Below are 8,732 nucleotides of genomic sequence, written 5' to 3' on the forward strand. Positions count from 1 at the left end.
CCCAGACCTTCCTCTGGTCAAGCCTGACTGAGACACTGCGCTGCTGAGACTTCTGATTTTAGCAAGGGTTGCAAATCCACAGGCATGCTGTCAGTCCAGAGCCTTTAAGCTTCCAGAATTAGAAACCCAACTAGATTTAGTATAAGAGAAAACGGAGAAATCCATTGGCTCCTGTGAAACAGAATTTTAGCAGGTGCATCTCTGCTCTGTGATGGGTTTAAGGTAGGACCAAACAAACAAACGAAATATAAATTCTATGAGGGCTTCCTGTCCTTCTTCTAACTCTTCTACCTATATGTACATACTTTTCTGCTGAGATTAGTTTCTGCCCCATAGCAATGACCATGGGCATTGTCCCACCTCCATGAACATTCTTGGATAAAAAATGAGCAAATCCCTTTCCCCAGCTCTTACTTGAAGTAACTGCAGGGTAAAAGGTTGTTGTTGGTTGGCCTGGCTTAGGTTGTTGGCTGAGTCATGGGCCAATCAGGTCTAGATTTTGAGGCATTTATAATTGTCACAGTCTAAATCAAGTCCTGACTTCTGAGGTCACAAAATAGAAGCTCATTCTAAGTTACCATATGTGATAATTCCTTTAATTATCCAAACCAGATCCCTGATGTGCAAACCTCATCTCTCTCCAGCCAAGGGATTTTGCATTGATAGGATTTCATGTGGCTCATCCAGGCTGTACCTTCCTCTTCTGAGATCACATTTGTTCATACATGCAGAAGTTTACATATGTATTGTACACCTGTATGTACAGACATAGAAAAAATCAGTCTACCCTATTTTAAGGCCTTTGCAATCTAACTGAATGATTTGAAACCTGAAAAATTAAAAATCTGCTCTCTTAATCCCCTTTTGGAATGTCCATATTCCCTCTTCCTCAATTTTCATATGGACTCATCTACAACTATCTTTATACTATTTTCTTTGTAACTTATCTGCACTCCTCTATGAAGACATGAGTCCATAGGGTAGATCAAAGATCAAATCAGATGAGCATGAAAAACGTTCTGCTTAAGTCTTTCTATTCCAGGTACTCTGCCTTCCTGTGTGTGCCTATCCATGGGCAAACATAGCCCACTCCCAGCCCAGCCAGCCCATAATTTATAAGCTGGGCTTCATCTCCTCTAACCTATTGAAGGGTTATTCATTTGAAATTATCTTGCTTCTCTTTATATAAACAACTTGCCCCTCTGAATTCATTCCCGTTAATTTACAAAATGCTAACATGCAAATATAGTCTTCTGTCTTCAAAGACGTTATGCCTTTAACTTCATGCCTGTCTCTCAAAATTGTCCCATTGTTTTTCCTCTTTACAAACTCCTTAAAACAATTAGGTGTAGTATCTTTCTCAAATTTGGTTCTGTTTTTTCTCATTTGACCTTTTAAATCAGCTCATGTCTTCACCATCTGCTAAAATAACTCTTGTCAAGTTTGCCACCATCCTTCATCTTGTCCAATCTAGTTCATATCCCCTTGTGTTCATGTTATCAATTCTTAAACATCACCTCATAATTGCTTACCTCTCCCTTCTAGAAATACTTCCTTCCCTTGGCTCTAAGACCACACATTCCCCTGACCCTGTTCTTGATGGCATGGCTGCTCCTTCTAATTCTCCTTTGGTGGATCCCTGCTTGCTCATAGCTACTAAATACAGCAATTAGCTAGACTCTCCTTTCATTCTACAAGTCTTTAGGTCATGAACCCATGGCTTTAAGTAAAACCCTCATGCTCTCTACTGGACTTTAGAATTCTCCACTGATGCATGGCTTGAGAAGTCAAATACTCCCATTGTAATGCCTAGTAATTCTCTCCTGATCCCTGGCTTGACAAGTCAAATGCTCCCATTAGAATGCTTAGTAATTTTCCCTCGATCCCTAGCTTGAGAAGCCAAATGTACCCATTAGAAGGCCTAGTCATTATTACAGAAGGCCTCATACTTATTACTAGAGCCAACACAGAACCTTCCCACCTCCACTTCTCACTTGCTCTCTTCCAATTTGACTTATAAAATTGAATAATATCACTCTTCACACAGTTGCACAGGCCATAAATCTAAGACTCTGTCTTTTGCTCCCGTTTGGGATCCTGGGGATCAAACTTAAGGCCTCAGACATGCTAAGCAAGTGCTTTCCCAGTCAGCTACCTCCCCAACACTAGATTACGAACCTCAGAGGGGATTCTAACCCTTTACTTTTCCTGACACTCAACGCCTAAGCATGGGCAAGTTCTGCTGACTGCCTCCGGGACTCAATCTGAGTAGAAGTCTCACGCAGCTCCTCCACTGCTGCCAGAGAGCACCTGGTCCCATCACAGCTACAGGCTCCTGGTCCTGCTTCAGAACCTCTCTACAGGTCTTCCTTCAAATGTCAGTAGTGGTGGTCACCTGAAAACACATTCAAATCACACCCTCTTCATGCTTAATGATATAAAAATTGATCCCCTCTATATTTTGAATTGCATCAAAATCTGCAAATGGGTGCTGGAATCTTGTCCACTTCTAATTATCTCTCCCATCTTCTACCGTTCTTTTCTTTTGCAAATGTTCTAACCATCCAGGCCTGAGTGCAGTCCCTGTTCTATGCTGAGTTTATTGTGGTTTCAGTCTCTTTAATCTATTTCTTCTTTTTAGGAAGTTCTGTTCTTCCTTGTTTACTCCTGTACTATCTTGTTGTCACTCAAAGCAAATGCCATGCTCATAGGAATCACTTCTCTAACAAGTCTGTAAAAGAAGACACATTCATTTGGTACCCCACAAAATGGTCACTGAATAACCATGTTCTACTTTCTTTATAGTACTCTGAATTTATTAAGAATATATTAATTGTACTTTAATTATAACTAAGGTAATAGATTTCATAATGATATTTCCGTACATGCTTATAAGCATATAATGTGCTTTGATTATGAACAGCCCTTAGATCATCCTTACTAACTTCCCTGATAGGCTCCCTTTCATGTCATCTCTTTCTAAACATGAATTCAACTTATGAGGGAAAACAGGCGATAACTGATTTAGTTTAACATGATAATCTACGATGCCATATGTTTGCCTGTAAGTTTTGTAACTCCATTTCTCCTTATGTATAAGTAAAAGTCAGTTGTGCATTTGTACCACTGAGACAACCTCTGCCAATCTGGTGATAGACACGCAGATGCTTTGATTGTCTGGCTATTGTGAGCAGGGAAGTAATGAATGTGAGCTTGCAGATGCCTGTATAGTAATGCATCACACTTTCCTAAGATTTATCACTTATCCATTGTGTTCCTTACTTTGTTTTCTGTCTTGAAAACCCTGATATGAACCCACATACCTACAAACACCTGATTTTTGACAAAAAAGCTAAAGTTATATTATGAAAAAAAGAAAGGATCTCCAACAAATGGTGCTGGCATAACTGGATGCAGGCATGTAGAAGATTACAGATAGATCCATATCTATTACCATGCACAAAACTTAAGTCCAAATGGATCAAAGACCTCAATATAAATAAAGCCACAATGAGCCTCTTAGAAGAGAAAATGGGAGGTACCCTTGAATGAATTGGTACAGGAGACCATTTCCTGAATGAACATAACACCAGTAGCATAAACACTGAGATAAACAATTAATATATGAGACCTCCTGAAACTGAGAAGTTTCTATAAGGCAAAGGACACAGTCAATAAGACAAAATGGCAACCCACAGAATGGGAAAAGATATTCACCAAGTCCTCATCTGACAGAGGGCTGATTTCCAAAATATACGAAGAACTCAAGAAGCTAGTCACCACAACACCAAACAATCCAATTAAAAAGTGGGGTACAGAACTAAATAGGGAATTCTCAATAGAAGAATCCAAAATAGCTGAAAGACACTTAAGAAAATGCTCAACATCCTTAGCCATCAGGGAAATGCAAATCAAAATAACTCTGAGATACCATTTTACTCCTGTCAGAATGGCTAAATCAAAACACCAATGACAGTTTATGCTGGACAGGATGTGGAGAAAGGGGAACACTCCTCCATTGCTGGTGGGAGTGCAAACTTGTGCGACCACCTTGTAAATCAGTATGGCAGTTCCTCAGGAAATTGGGAATCAGTCTTCCTCAAGATCCAGCAATTCCATTCTTAGGCATACACCCACAGGATGCACATTCATACAACAAGGACATCTGTTCCACTATGTACATAGCAGCATTATTTGTAGTAGCCAGAACCTGGAAGCAACCTTGATGCCCCTCAACTGAAGAATAAATAGAGAAAATGTGGTACAATGGAATCTTGAAACTTGCCAGCAAATGAATGCAACTAGAAGAAACAATCCTGAGTGAGGTAACCCAGTCACAAAAAGACAAACATGGTCTGTACTCACTGATATATGGATATTAGACATAGAGCAAAGGATTGCCATCTTATTCTTAATTTTCTAACTATATTTGTCTATCTGTCCACAATTCCTTGATAATAATATATTCTAAACAAGTATCTGTTTCATTAAAGGATATGCCTGTCTCTGATTATCCTTTTCATTGTAGATGTATGATAAGTATTTGGTGGAGAGTTGAGTAGATGAGATGATGGGTAGAAGGATGATGGATAGAGAGCTGGATGGATGGGTGGGTGGATGGATGGATGGATGGATGAATAGATGTTTGTCTAGACCAGTGGTTCTCAACCTTCCTAATGCTGTGACCCTTTAATACAGTTCCTCATGTTGCAGTCACCCCCAACCATAAAATTATTTTAGTTGCTACTTAATAAATGTAATTTTTGCTGCTTTTGTGAATTTTAATTTAAGTGTCTAATATGAAAGATGGTATTAGGCAAGTCCTGTGGAAGGGTTGTTTGACCCCCAAAAGAGTTGTGGTCCACAGGTTGAGAACTGCTGGGATAGACAATTACTGGTAAGTGGAGATTGCAAAAAATATATTTTCATCTGTCTATTATTGTGCAATGATCCAGCCCAAAACTTACTATCTTACAACAGTAGATTATTTCTAAAATTCAGACAGCTGTTTTGGTCATTCTTCCTGCCCTAATGGTGTTGACTGTGGTGCTATCATGGCGATAGTTATTGAAGAGCTAGTTTAAAAGCCAGAATGTGCAAAACATCCCCTTATGAAACAATTCATATTGGCTATCAGCTAACAGTGAAGCTGAGAGTGTCAACAATCAGAATACGACTTGTCAGGTCCATACCACATTGGTTTCTCCCAGCATGACAGTAGGGCTACAGGATGTCAGGGACTGAGTATTCAAAGATATTCAAGTATATGCGAGAACTTTCTTGACCTTTCCTTGGAAGTCCCAGAGTGCCATTTCTGCCATATTTTATTAGCTAACCATTCACAAATGTCAGCTCAGATTTGAGCCTCCTTTTGAAGAGAGGAGCAGTATGGACACTAGCCATCTTGAAAACTATCTCCCGATCCTATAAACAGACGTCTTGGAAAATATCTCCCGATCCTATAAACAGACAGCTCCCTGGGTTGTGTGGGGAAATCCTTCAGCCCTCTTCACTTTCAGTAAACACATCTTTGTGCTGTACTTTAAGTAGACCACATCTTACAAATCATAAATGAGTCAAGTACATGACTCTTAGGTCAATCTTTCACGTTTCAGTAGCTGCACGTTCATTATATGAAGACTTGCTTTCTGTTCCAAGAATACAATCTTGTTTCACTTTCTTTAAACTACTTTGTGTATTCTAATTAGTGATCTGTTTTTTCCATCCCTGTGTTCCAGCCACCTGTTCCCACCATCATGACTCCTTCTCAGTTATTTCAGATAGTCTAATATAGAAAGAAAAAGTCAATTCTAAAATTAAAGCCAAGAAGCAGGGTCTGATCAACCAAGCAGAAGTAGAATTTAGGCAGCAGATTAAGCATCACTTGTTAAAATAATCATTGGTCTATGTTCAGTGAGAATGCCACTGTCTTTCCTTCCAGTGTTTCTCATATGAGAATCATATGTAGAGTTATGACAATGAGATGCAAAGTCTTTTTTATTATTTATTTTTAAATTTAAATTAGAAACAAGGTTGTTTCACAAGCCAATTCCAGGTCCCTCTCCATTTCCCTTCCCTCCCTGCCCTCCCCCAGGCCCCCCAATATTCCCTCATTTCCCCAAGGAGGGTAAGGCCCTCCATGGGGGTGTCCATAGTCTGTTATTTCATCCAGGGCAGGGCCTAGACCTCCCTCAAGAGTTCAGGGTGAGAGTGCATCTCACATTGTTGGATGGGAGTCCAAAGTCCTTTTGTATACCGGGGATAAATACTGATCTACTGCCCCAAGGCTCAATAGATTACCTAGGCCTCCTCACTGACACCCCATTCAGGGGTCTTGATCAGTCCCATGCTGGAATCCCAGGCATCATCCTGGGATTCAAGAGCTAACCCTTGTCAGCTGTTTCTGGGGGTTAAGCCAGCCCAGTCTTAATCCCTTTGGTCATCAGTCCTCCCTCTCTGTTACTGGCTTTCTTGAGTTCATCTCAGTGCTTAGCCATGGGAGTCTGCCTCTTCGTCCATCAGCCACTGAATGAAGGGAGATGCAAAGTCTTGAGTTCACCCCCTCCCCCCCTGACTAGCCATAAGAATTTGGAGATGAATAGCTCAGGGCATATACTTTTAAGAGCAACAGTAGTGACACTGATGTGCTATCAGTGTTACTTACCTCCCTCAGGTTGTCAAAATACCACACAGAATAGAAATTCCAGCTCTCTTGCAATTGTGTCTTGTGTTATTAGCACATACTAATTTTCTGCTGAAGAAGTGGCTACAGCAATTTGTTGTGTTTTCAAGAACATTTTATACCCATATCTGGATACACATATCTGTAGAGTTATAAGTAAACAATACAAAAATGCCTTCACAGTGCAGAAATTCATTCTGCGATATCTTTTCCAAAGCAATCCTAATTTGGAAAAAGCATTGACCTACAAAGAAACAAGTGCAGCCAGTTTCTTACTATGCTGAACTTCCCCAAATATGCCCTGTACAGAAGTCTATGGCTATAGCCAGCAGATCTTCACTAGTCTGTTTCTTTTTGAAGATGTTCTCAGGCCAATAACCTGGTGAATAATTCCTTTCCCAAAGAACAGTCTGTAAGCCTTGGAACTCTTTTGTCACCAAAAGAATGAATGTTAAGAGACAGTAACACTTTCCTCATGTGTATATCTTTCTATGATTTTTCTAATCATTCTCTATATACTGAGGATAATGACCATTGCTAACATTTAAGGATTCTACAGTGTGCTAAGTTTTATGCTATGTTCTTCAACCAGAGGTCACGGCCTTTAATTTTTAAAAATATCCTGGGATAGGCATGGACATTCTTATCCAGCTTTTCCAGAGGAAGAACCTGGGGTTTAGAAAGTCAATTAACTTTTCTGAAAACAGACAGAACCTAAGCATGTGTCACAGTCACTATGTAAGATTGTCACTCATATGGAAATTTCTTCAAATCTCTCTAGAAATCAGTAGAAAAAGACAGATGTTAAGATATAGATTAATTTGACAATCATTAAGTCCCAAGCAGTTAAAAGAAATGTAGGATGGCTCCAGGTTTCAGAGGAGGAAAAAAAAAACAAGCTACAGAATTGCAGCAGGTTACCCAAGTAACATACTATAGGGTTGAAATTAATTTATTGAATGGAACCTTGATGTCTCCCCACAGTCCTATGGTAACTCTGACATAGCCCAAGGGAGTCCTGTAAGACTTGCCTTATACTATGAAGAACTAATGTGAGATATGGCAATAAATAGAGCTCTGTGATGACATTTCCAGACAAGAAGACTGGCTTATCAAATCCCCATCAGCCCATACAAGATCATATCAAGATTTTGCAATATGAACATATCGTTCCCTACTGTCCAGTATCTAATCCTTTTTCATTGGGGAGCACATTTGCAAACAATGACTCCTAACTCAAGAAGAACAGCATCCAACTCTTACTCCACCAGGACCTTTACTCCGCCTTGGAAGTGGTTTCCCTGACGTTAAAGGGCTGTTCTGAGTCGAACACTGAAGCTCTTGGTTGAAAGAAGATTTCACAAAATGAACCCCCAAAGAAACTGAAAATGGCATGAACGTACATCCTGTTACTCAACACACCCCGGTTTCCTAATGCAGAGTCAGGAAGAGAAGGTGCCAACATTCCTGAATGTTAGAATCATTACAGAGCAAACTCTTACCGTTCCCACACTATAATGCTAATGAGATAGATTTTTTTTGTTCTCCTCTTTACTTATGGAATCAATGCAAAACCATATGGGCTGCGTTAGGCGTCGGCTGCTAGCTCTCTTCGCCATTCTCTCTGAGGGATTTTGAGGCTCCACCCAGGCAAATGGCTTTCAAAGCAAGGGTGTCCTCATTGGGAACATGATCATGGACCCTGATAGGGATAAGCAGTTCTGAAGTTCAATGTATTTTTATAACTATTGTCCCAATTAGTCTTCTAAAGAAGAGGCAGGCTTCACCATTTGTGTTGCAAATAGGAAACTGGAGGACACACTGTGGAATATGAAAATACTCCCTGCCATCAGCAGCCACTGGAACACTGATTTGCTTTAGGCTAACATAATGATGCTTGATTTTTTTTCCTCCTTTGGCCATTTGATGAAAACAAAATGGGGTAGTTTGTGTCTATTGTGACATCCAAAAACATAGGCCTGGTTGTACTTCTTGGCCTAAGGATTTAACTTTGCTATTGTAATTTTTCCATCTGAGAAAAGGAAGAAAT

Source organism: Mesocricetus auratus, unplaced genomic scaffold (genome assembly GCF_017639785.1).
Source record: "Mesocricetus auratus isolate SY011 unplaced genomic scaffold, BCM_Maur_2.0 Super-Scaffold_100023, whole genome shotgun sequence".
Lineage (NCBI taxonomy): Eukaryota > Metazoa > Chordata > Mammalia > Rodentia > Cricetidae > Mesocricetus > Mesocricetus auratus.